The sequence below is a fragment of the Protopterus annectens genome, chromosome 11.part0, assembly GCF_019279795.1.
Source record: "Protopterus annectens isolate FY-2018-M chromosome 11.part0, PAN1.0, whole genome shotgun sequence".
NCBI lineage: Eukaryota > Metazoa > Chordata > Ceratodontiformes > Protopteridae > Protopterus > Protopterus annectens.
Genome location: NC_056745.1, coordinates 738,456,018 through 738,468,206, shown reverse-complemented (window position 1 = coordinate 738,468,206; position 12,189 = coordinate 738,456,018). Strand labels below are relative to the sequence as shown.

At 34.6% G+C, this 12,189-nt stretch overlaps 1 long non-coding RNA gene across 2 annotated transcripts in view; it reads right to left on the bottom strand.

Moving 5' to 3' along the window:
* The window catches only part of LOC122814837, a 43,538-nt gene extending 31,623 nt beyond the window's left edge, over positions 1 to 11,915 (bottom strand). For both annotated transcript variants that reach the window (XR_006366905.1, XR_006366906.1), the window contains exon 1: positions 11,796 to 11,915. This is a non-coding gene — a long non-coding RNA (uncharacterized LOC122814837). The remainder of the gene's footprint in view (positions 1 to 11,795) is intronic.
* Positions 11,916 to 12,189: the final 274 nt, after the last annotated feature.

The following is a 12,189-nucleotide window of genomic DNA, read 5'->3' as shown; positions in this document are numbered from 1 at the left end:
CAGACACAATACCATGTGATAGAGTCAAAAGAGACTTTTGAATGCTTGCTTGAAATCTCAGCTTGTGTAAGAGATCTCTCACCCAAGTGAAAGATTCCTGATGCCTTGATAAAGATTCTGCAAAAATAAGTAAGCCGTCTAAATGTGAAAAAAATTGAACACCCTGTAACCTGCAATGAGCTGTAATTGACGCTAGACACGTTTTGAACACTCTTGGTGCAGTGGATTATCCAAAGGTTAAGGCAGAGAGCTAATAATGTGATCCAGGCACACAAGACCTTAATAAACACCTCAGCTGAATGAACATTGATGTGATGATAAGTACTTTTTTAAATCCAGCATCACCAGAAAACTTAAATGAGGAAAAGAAATAATAGGTTGGAAAATGGCAGTATTGTAAACTTGAGCACTATCACAAATTGGTTTAGGAAAGAAAAATCCAGAACTGATCTTCAGGCAGTTTCTTTCTTTGAAACTAAAAACATCCTTGAATAAAATCCTTTCCCAAACTGGGAAGAATTAATTGGCTGTATTACCTCCTATTACATATGGTGAAGGGCAGGATGAGGAATTACTCCCTGAAAAGGAAGAAATTCTCCCCAATGTCATCTGTAACCTTAATAAATAATCTTCAGAATCTATTTGTCTGAAACTATATGTTGCCAAAGACAGAAGTGGAGATTCAGACTTTCTGGAAGGGAAAATGGACTGCCAGCAAGGGAAAGGGGACACAATCCCTTAAATCAGCATCCTGGCCGGTTAGCCCTTTGTTTTGGGAGGTTTCCTGCCTTCATTTTTGAACCTCCTTGCCTTTGCATCTTAAACATTGGTTTACTAGCATTTTGCTGAGATTGTTTATTTTGTTTCTTGCAAAAATTGGACAAGGGGGTAGAGAATCCCTTGCAAAGTCTGAAAAAGGAGGGCTGAGAAATCTGAGTGACTCCCTGTATCAGCTTACACTTGTGTCACATTTTTTGATAACCTCTGCATCAGAGGGGCTAAAAACTATACCTCTATCAAAAGGAGAAGTCTCATTTTTCATATCTAAGAGGTTCTGATAAAGCAGCCTGACAAACCTCTTCAAAACAGTACTAATGGCCATAGCAGTGTACGAAGTATCTAAAGAGTCATACCCACACTTTAAACAATGGGTAGTGACCTGTGAAATGGAAGAAAATAAAACCATTAAAGCAGATTTTTACCAACAAAAATAAACTGCAGACAAAACATTCCTTATACTTTCACAATTGAAACAAAGTTTAACATATGAGCCTGACAATTAAAAATTCTGAAAATTAAAGTTGCAGAAGTATGCACTTTTTTCCATACTTACATCAATTATTTTACCATCCTTCTAAGAAAGTCTAGGATTGGAATTAACTCAATATTTAGCATAAGTAGGATTAATTAAATCTATAACTGCTGGATATCATTTGGGATAACTGCATAAAAACTTAAAGGACCAAATAACTTTATATAATCTAGCTGCCTTTTTAGGGGCAGCAGGCTGACTATCAGGAAAATTGCAGGCAGTGAAACACACATCCTCCAATGCTGACAACACTAGAGGAAGTGAGAAGGTTTAGGAAATTCCATTCATAATAGCTCATAGTATTTTTCAAGGGACTGAGAAACCTCTGTCTTCTCCCCCTGAAAACACTACACTCTGGAAATAGTTCCGAAAAAAAAAGAAATCCTTACACAGAGAATCAGATACCATGCTGTGATTTGAATCTGAATCAGAAATCTAAGGGGAAAATCCAGCATCTGTCATTTTATCTTCCTGTCCATATTCATAATCTGGAATCTCTTCAGGGAAGGAGGCATTACTTTCTTTTTTATCAGAAACCACCTTTTAAGAAGGATCAATAGTCTGAATTAGAGCATGAGACAGACCTAATAAACTACTCCTGTCTGGGGAAATTTGAGTAGGAGCAGATATATGTTTAGTTCTCTGTTTCTTTTTGTTGGGAAAAGTGGGGCCAATAGAGTTGTTAATGGCAACAGCACCTTTCCTGGGGATAGTCACAACATTCTGACTAAACAGAGAAGATGTCCCTGTTCTCTCTCCCAGAAACCAACAAGACAGGTTCTCCCTTGCCCATTGAGGGGATCCCAACAGCCTCAGAGGATGTGATAACCCCCAATCCATAGTGTCCAAAGGTGCTACACAACAGGGATTCAAGGCAAAATATGAATAGTCTGAGGAACCAGCTTTTGCAATAGCAGAGTTACTCGCCTGTGATCAGGCAAATTGCTAGCCTGCTGTAGTGGCAATGGCTGTTTGCTTAACATATACCTTTTGTGGCTGGAAGTAGGACCAGCCATGGAACTGGTAGGTTGTTACATGGTTAAGCCAAAAACTGTGCCTCTTTCCTGGGGAAAACAAGCAGCAGATGGCTGTAAAATTTTAAGGTTGTGAAGCATCTCTTTTTCCCAATAAAAAGACAGAAAAAAGTGTGCACTTTACTACACTTTTCCAATCCCAAAAAGTAAAACAAGGATGATTTGTCCACAGAAAAAAGTTTTAAATTATTTTAACAAGTTTTAAAATGACAAGGAAAAAGAGCACTGATATTTAAAAATTCAGTTAAGTTTCAAGACAGTCCATTACAGCACCAACTCCTAGAAGAAAAATAACTTTCTTAACCAAGAAAGTATAATTAAACAATAAAATTTTAAAAGCAGCAGGTTTTTCTCTAAAGGGAACTTAGCTGCCCAGCAATGGAACAGCACAAGCCAATCATCAGTTCCCAAAAGCCCACAGAGGAGGACTGTCTTTATTGGCAGGAAAGCTCTGAAGGGCCTAGCGCTCAAACTTGAGTTTTTCAAGCAGCTTAGCTCATGCTGCCAAATAGTTTGAGCATGTGGAAGGTACCCTGAAGCTTTGGAAGCTGGCTGGCTGTTGTATTCTTGGCAGGATACAACCCATTTAGCTAAGGCTACTGAAGCAGTGATCAGTATGATAAACATTTATTACAACAGTCAGTAGCTAGACTGGCCTGGTTCAGTTACTTAACACAGTCATCAAAATGCAATAATTTACCTCATACATGAGCAACAAATAGAATGAACCACCTCTTAACAACAAGGTTTGACCACAGTAAAGGCTGAATGCAGGATGTTCTTACTATGATTTTAAAAATACTTTCCTAGGTAAAATCGTATAAACCATTTTTTCCTCATGGTTTGCTTTCAGTGTGGCTTTAAGAAGTTTTTATCATATCTTGAAAAAGTAAATGTGTTTTGCATATTTAACAAACTGACAAAGCTAAAACTCTCAGGAAACTTTTTTTATTGACATGTATTCATTTGGAACAATTATACTGTTTTTTTCTTAATGCTAAAACATTAAATAGCTGATGATGTTTAATGAAAGATATTCAACATACAACCTAAGAAACTATTCGAGTCTACTCCATCCTTCAATACCTGTCCAACCAAACTTCATTCCACTGCTAATGCCTTCTCCACACAGGTATCAGCTCTGTAACAGCCTTTCCCAAGTGACCTAAAGGTAATTAACACATACCCCAAATCTGAAGTGCAACTCAAAAAACATTGCTTTAATCAGGCCAAACCAAGTGAGTTTGCATATCACTTAACCAGCTAACTCTTAACTGTTTCACTCTCTACCCTCACACCCGCCCTTCTTCTGAGCACTTTCCATGCAAGTCCTGAAACTCTAGAGCTTCTGTACATAAAGTGTAAATATCTTGCAAATGCTGCAACACATTTATCTTTATAAGCTGTTGTAAATGTAGCATCACATGTTCATCTTTATATAAACACTGTAACATCAGGACATCATACTCTTTTATAACAACTATAACTACCCAAAAATATCTCATGTGAATTTCTGTTACATCTGTATTTGCTGTATATCTGTTATCTTTTTTGTAAGTATGAAACTTGTCTATGTATATTTCTGATACATTTATTGTTTTATTCATAAGTGTATGTTTTATCTTGTGAAATATTTTGTATTTCAGAAACAAAAAGACAGCTTGTGACCATGCATGCAGACCTTAACAAAGGACCACAATAAAAACAAAATATGGCTCACATAGTGCTGAACTTCCAAGAAGGGACCACCAGACAGAAAAAAACTCAACTGCTTCAAAATGCCAAAAGTAAAACCACCAATGTAGGCAATTCAATAAATGCTCAGTTGTTCATTAATGCCAAAAGTGGAGCCACCAACATAATTCAAGATAAGTCCATGTCAGGAAATGCTCTTAACATCCACATGACTTGGTGAAGAAAAATTTATTTTGTAATAAAATAAAAATGGTTGAGCGCTTTTGCCCTATATGTACACGACTTCATCTGATCTAACTTGAATAATGCTGAAAAATAAAAGTGAAAAAAAATAGATTAAAACATTGTTTTTTTTTTGAGGAGGGCCCCTGCACCCCTCATGTTGTGGGCTGTGTCCCATCACCCCTGCTAATTATATATATCAACTCCAAGATCACACAATGTTAGGGGAAAGAGCATATTTTCCTCTCCCACATCTGTTGACAATCTGTGCAGTCAACCTAATTTTGTTGACTAAATAAATGCCAACCAAAGGTAGAATCAACGAAATTAAATATTGTCATATATATATATATATATATATATATATATATATATATATATATATATATGGGTTCCTATCAGATTATCGAAGTTTCAACACTTCGGACATCATACATCCAAGACCATATGATCAAAGTTTTGAAATTTCAAAAATAAAATAAAAACAATTTTTTTACATTTATTTTCAGGGTGGGGCAAGCCTCCCTGCATCCCCCACACTCCCTGCTAATTAAATATACCAACCCATAGATCGCAGTACAGTGAGAAAAAACACGGTAAAATTTCCCATTCTGCGCTGTACAGCGAGCTCCATTCTAAACATTCAAAGTTTCAAAACGTTTATCATATGATCTCAACTGTATGATGTTCAAAGTTTCAAAATTTAGATAATCTGATAAAGGACCCATATATACATATGTATATATATATATATATATATATATATATATATATATTTATCTATATATACACACACACACACACACACACACACACGCATATATATATATATATGTGTGTGTGTGTGTGTGTGTGTGTGTGTGTGTGTGTGTGTGTGTGTGTGTGTGTGTGTGTGTAATAATCCATTATGAGGATAAGGGAAATTAAGAAATCTCCTCCTAAGAACAAGTGGGGTCTTTTAGAATGACAAGTCTCATAAAATCATTTGTCAAGAAAGTAATAGCAACAATTGTTAAAATTTACTGTACTCTGAGATGAAACTATCACCACTGGGGAAGAGTTTAGTGCATGTAGACAATAAAGACATGGATGTAGACTGTCAGAAACAGTCCTACTGTCCCTCAGTCCTTAGTCAAGCTAGTCAGTGCTTAGTAGTACTAGTGTTCCTGTACTGATGATTGTATTGATGATTATTTAATATGGTTTTAGAAATACACAACCAAGGTTCACACACCATCTCCCTTTATTTTATATTCTTCCAGCATACAGAAACAGACGTGGCCTCAGTTTATGAAACCAGTGAGAACATTCATGCAAGATTTTGACAGATTTCACTAAGTAAATAAAACAGTCTCTGTCATCCATAAATCTAAAAAGAATGAAAATATACAGCATTGTAGTCATGGATTGCAGAATAATAGTAAAGTAGAAATTTAAAGCTGGCTAGATTTTGCAAGTGGGAAGAGAAAAGGGATCATATATAAACATGTCACATATGTAAAGTGAAGCATTCATAAGGTTGCGTAAGCTTTTACCACATCCCGAGCATAAAAGCCATTACCTTTCAAGCTCAAATCTGGGACCACAATGACTGTAACAACCAATTTGGCTTCACTAATCCATAATGAATGAGGAGAATGGCAAACACTTCAAACCCTTTGAGAAAACCAGAAAATCCTTCCTGATTCCTAATTCATCCACACTTGTGGGTGAAGGCAAGCATTTAGCTAACTTCACTAACCAACCTACACACCTCCACCTATGTTGATTCCCCTTGCTTTTATAAGGGGAAAGGGTAGGCAAATTTTCTTATTCTAGATGAGTAAGAGAATGAATAATAGCCTGGCTCCCAACAAAGCACTAACCAGTGAAAATATTGAGATACACACTCACTGCAGCTAGGCCTATCTTATCCATCTGTGCTGTAAAGTATCTTTGAATGCTTTGGGCATGCTTTTTGGGATGCCAGCCAACAAGCTCATGAGAAGGGAGCTTTGAGCTTTGACTTGTAAAGTTCATGGAAGGTAAATGAAACTAAAAAAATTACAAAATTTCTCATTTATGCATTTAATTACGTGTTCAAGCAGCCCACAAAACCCCAAAATTATAATGTGCCTTAAATAAATAACAATTAAAAACATCTAGAAGGCTAAAAGATCGTATTTATAACCATAGTTATGATATGAGGAAAATGATTTTAACAAATGCTTTGGCTAAACATAAATATGCATTCCATGATCATGACTTTAAATTTAGGGTACTACAGATAGTAAATAAAAGTAAACGGGAAGGCGATAACATGGGCTATTTAGAGCTGGTTGAATTAAATTGGATTCTAAGGCTGAGAGCACATATTGAACCAGGACTTAACCAGGCAGTAAATATAAAGCCAATATTGGCTAGGCGTAGATGAATTATGGGCGCTGGTCTCCATTGACAGTATATTAAAATATTTGAGATGTTTTTTAATATATATGTAGTTAGTCTGTACGAGTGCTTCATTGATGTGCCAGACATTTATTCTGGATATATATTTTCAATTCTTCATGTTTCTTATGTTCTATGTTTGGAACTATCAAGGAGCTATTTTTAGTTTCAAAGTAATAGTTTTATATATATGTATTTTTGCAATGCTATTTATTTATATATGTTAATATGAAATTTTCAGCGACATATGAATTGAATGGTTTAAATATATCTATATATTTATATAATTTATATTATATTATATCATATATTTTGCATTTTTGCAATGAATAAGTATTGAATATATGTTATTTAACAATGACAAGTACTATTTTTACTTTTATATTATACTATTTTACTCTGCTTTATTTCATTGTGTGTTTTATAAGTTTAGTGAATCATGCTGCTTTAAAATGAAATAGTGGAATAGTTGATGAGCTATCTCAATTGATTAATTGATTAATTGATTCATTAGGTAAAATATCTTGTATATAAATATTTGCCAGAATGAACTGATTTATAAATCTGAAGAAGCGTACCTTGGTAGTACGTGAAAGCGCTTGTTCTGATAATAAATACAGTTTTATTTTATTCACTGTCATGGTGACTTCTACTTCAGTTGTTTTACTTGCTGTTAAGCCGATTTTTTGTTCTGGTGGAAGTCTTTGGATGGTAGTATCCTGTTTGTATCTATTATTTTCGTTGCTCTCCTTTTTGGATTTTTCTACCTTCACACGATGGAAACACCTACAATTGAACTTGACTATAACCCTGGAATTAAGAGTAATGTCAGTGATTGGAATAACATCTTTCATCAACGTGATAATCCATTATTGAACTTAGAACTGCATCTTCCTACCACCTTAAGTAATACAGGTACTGTGGAAAGCCTTAAAGAATTTTATAATGGTCTCAGGGAACTTGAGAATGATTTGTATAAATTACATAGACTAATTTGGCAGAGAAGGCATTTGGAAGCATGCCTCCATTTCCATGTGATACCTCGCGGCATGCGAGTCTTATGCATGCCCACCTATGGTGATAGCCACCATGAACTTCTGAGAAAGTGGCAACAATTGAATATAGATTTTAGTAATCAATATATAAAACTTTTGATTGATTACTTTACTCCAATTGAAAATGAGCTTGTCACAAAAGTAGATGCTTTGCATAAAGATCTACTGAATCAATATAAAGGAGAAGTTTATGAGAAAAAACTTGATGCAATGTTTGTACAAGTCATCGCGTATAGTGATAGACTGCAGCAAATGAAATATAAAATCTACAGAGAGACTATCATGATTTTTTAATCTGGACAAATTTTTGTTTGGCCTAAGCCTGGTGATCAATCTAACATCCGACAAAATCATCTGCCCCATGCTGATAACAGTATTATCAATGCAACAGATTCTTTAGAGTCCTTGAGTCCGATTAATACGGAAATGACATCATCGATAAGCACCAGGAAGCAAGATGAGTTGCCAGTGGGTGAAATGCCACCACCCAATCAACAAGCTCTAAAGGAATCGAATTCCCTTGGAGCGAGACCAAAACTTGCTACAGGATCAACTCAAAATGCTTTTTTGCCATTACCAGTAGAATACAGAGCCCGAATATCGATGCGGTCCAACAGTCGAGGAAGAAGAAAGAGGAAGCACTCGGGGGAGATAACCGAGGTAAGGAGAAAGAACAGGAACTGAGGCAACTCGTATTTAATTTTTCGAGTCGTGAACTAACTATGTATGAAGTAGATCTTCTGAACAAAGGACTATCCTTTATTCCATCCCAGGGTAGTAACCTTTCAGTGGTTCTCATTGACTTACATCTCTTTGTGAGAACCCTCACATTAAAATTATTGTTTAAAGACGCTAATACGTCTAACTCTAACACTGGTGAACAATTTAAATGTAGAAGTATGTTTATACCCACTCTTTCGCCTAATGTTGAATGTTTTGCAAGGTTATGTGAACAAGATCTATACGATTATTTTTCTAAAGGTAAATCTAAGCATGTGTTTCATAATTTAAATGCAAATGAGAAACTTTCACTCAAGAGCTTACAACAGGATTTAAGCTCAGTATTTAAACCAGCTGATAAGGGTGGAGGTATAGTGGTAATGGGCTCCACCCTATACATTAAGCTAATGTTAGATATACTGAATGATGATGCAGTTTATAAATGTATAGAGTATAAGCAATTAATATACATTGTGAAACAGGTCCAGGTTACTTTATATGACCTTCTCATGTGCAGACAAATTTCTAAGGAACTATATGAATATTTTTTGCTAGATCCCCCGTTTATTCCTGTGATTAAAGGCCTTCCTAAAGTACACAAAGGGGTTTTTCCACCTCCTCTATGACCAATAGTATCTGGTGAAAAATGGGTAACTGAGATTCTTGTTACATTGAATCTAAATTGGGACCCTTAGCCAGAAAAATACCTACCATTTTAAAAGATACCCATGAACTTCTAAATGATTTACAGACCCTAGCTGTGGACAATGTTTTACCTTCATCGATTATTTTGGTATCATTGGATGTCAAAAATCTTTTTACAGCTGTCCCTAATGAGTATGGGATCGAGGCTATCAGGGAATTTATACATGCAGATGGTACACTTGATAATGACTCTCAAATGTTGATCTGTACACTACTAGAGATAGTTTTGAACAATAACATCTTTTTATTTCAAGACACTTTATATGCACAGACTTGGGGGGTAGCCATGGGCACCCCCTGTGCAAACTCTTATGCTAATCTAGTGATGTATCAATGGGAATGTAGGTTTTTGTTTGATAGTGCATTTTTCAAGCATATCTTACTATACAGACGTTTCGTAGATGATGTATTAATACTTTGGAAAGGAGATGATGAATTATTGAGACATTTGGTCCCCTATCTAGAATCTACAACTGATTTCTTGAGGTTTACCATGGAGAAATCTGTTAATAAGATAGATTTTCTAGATGTTACAATTTTTATAAAATTGGATGGTGCAATTTCCACTACTCTATACAGGAAACCCTGCTGGAGAAATGCAATATTACACTATAATAGCATGCATCCACGCCATATATTCCTGAACATTGTTAAGAGTCAGTTTTTAAGAATTTCCCGTCTATGTAGCAATGATAAAGATAGTGATGTACAATTAAATTTAATAGAGGGGTTTTTTGTTAACAGGGGATACTCTAGTTCTCTGATTAAAGATGTGAAAAATTCAACCTTTTGTTCTAAATTTCAGATAAATGAAAGACAGAGAACAAAAAACTTATGCAAAACTTACCAGCATGATACTAAGGTAGCTTTTACAACCAGATATACTAATGATATTAAACACATTAATAATATCATTAGAAGAAACTGGAAGGTATTGTTATTAGATGCACAAGTAGCAGAGGTTGTTGGTAAAAGACCTACTTTTAGATATAGGAATAGTAAAAGTCTAAAGAGATTATTGTGTATTGAAAAATTAAACAGACCTGTATTTGATCTTAGACAGTCTTTGAGACATGGAACATATCCATGCAACAGTTGCAATATGTGCAACTTTATTTCTAAAAATCAACAATTCACTGTACCATATTTAGAGTATACATTCATACCTAATTTTTATGCAACGTGCAATTCTAAGAATTTAGTATATTTGGCTACCTGTGTTGCATGCGAGGCATATTATGTGGGGCTAACATCTAGAAGGCTAAAAGATCGTATTTATAACCATAGTTATGATATGAGGAAAATGATTTTAACAAATGCTTTGGCTAAACATAAATATGCATTCCATGATCATGACTTTAAATTTAGGGTACTACAGATAGTAAATAAAAGTAAACAGGAAGGCGATAACATGGGCTATTTAGAGCTGGTTGAATTAAATTGGATTCTAAGGCTGAGAGCACATATTGAACCAGGACTTAACCAGGCAGTAAATATAAAGCCAATATTGGCTAGGCGTAGATGAATTATGGGCGTTGGTCTCCATTGACAGTATATTAAATATTTGAGATGTTTTTTAATATATGTAGTTAGTCTGTACGAGTGCTTCATTGATGTGCCGGACATTTATTCTGGATATATATTTTCAATTCTTCATGTTTCTTATGTTCTATGTTTGGAACTATCAAGGAGCTATTTTTAGTTTCAAAGTAATAGTTTTATATATATGTTTTTTTGCAATGCTATTTATTTATATATGTTAATATGAAATTTTCAGCGACATATGAATTGAATGGTTTAAATATATCTATATATTTATATCATATATTTTGCATTTTTGCAATGAATAAGTATTGAATATATGTTATTTAACAATGGCAAGTACTATTTTTACTTTTATATTATACTATTTTACTCTGCTTTATTTCATTGTGTGTTTTATAAGTTTAGTGAATCATGCTGCTTTAAAATGAAATACTGGAATAGTTGATGAGCTATCTCAATTGATTAATTGATTCATTAGGTAAAATATCTTGTATATAAATATTTGCCAGAATGAACTGATTTATAAACATGAAGAAGCATACCTTGGTAGTACGTGAAAGCGCTTGTTCTGATAATAAATACAGTTTTATTTTATTCACTGTCGTGGTGACTTCTACTTCAGTTGTTTTACTTGCTGTTACAACAATTAAAAACATGAAATAAAATGGTAGCTATTTGAAATGTTGAGACTTAGGAATGGTAAAACACAAAATATGGAAACTAAAAGACAAAAAAAATGGATTTGCATATATTAAGTCCAAGATAACCATTTCTTTTAATATATCCTTTTCTCAGTGGTATGGTGATTTCGAAGTTGGTATATATGAGTTTGGTGGATTGGTGGGTGCCAAATAAGTTTTCAAAAGAACAACCATATTCAAAATTTTCAGTCCATTTTTTTCTTTGTTTTGAGACTCTGCAATCTGAGTACCAGAATTTCAATAAGGAGCCAATAGATGCAAAAGTCACCTCTGTTAGACCAGCACAAGGCAAGGTAAGATAAAAACAGAAGTTCAAGACATTAACTGAGACACCCTGCATTAATAAAGTTCCTCTTTTCACAGCTATACAAAACCTTACCTGATCATATTCTGTAGCACCAGGGTATAGAGGATAGTCTAAGAACAATTCTGCAATAATACAGCCAAGTGACCAAATATCAATTGCTTCCCAAAATGGTAAGCCAAGAATGATTTCTGGAGCTCTGCAACAAGTACCAAAAGGAAGTAAGGTTAGTCAGGATATTTGCTAATTAAAGTGTCATAATACAGTTAACTCTTGCATGTTGCAAAGCAGTTAACTTGTTTCCACTTAGTTTTTCAAACATTATAATCTCTGCTTTAGAAGGCTCAGAAAATATGCAGTTTCAGATGCTGAAGAAAAGCATCGTACCCAGTTGTACAGTTATCATTAATTCCATATACACCAAGCAGAAAACAAGCTTTACAAAGAGGGCTATTAATTTAATGAATAA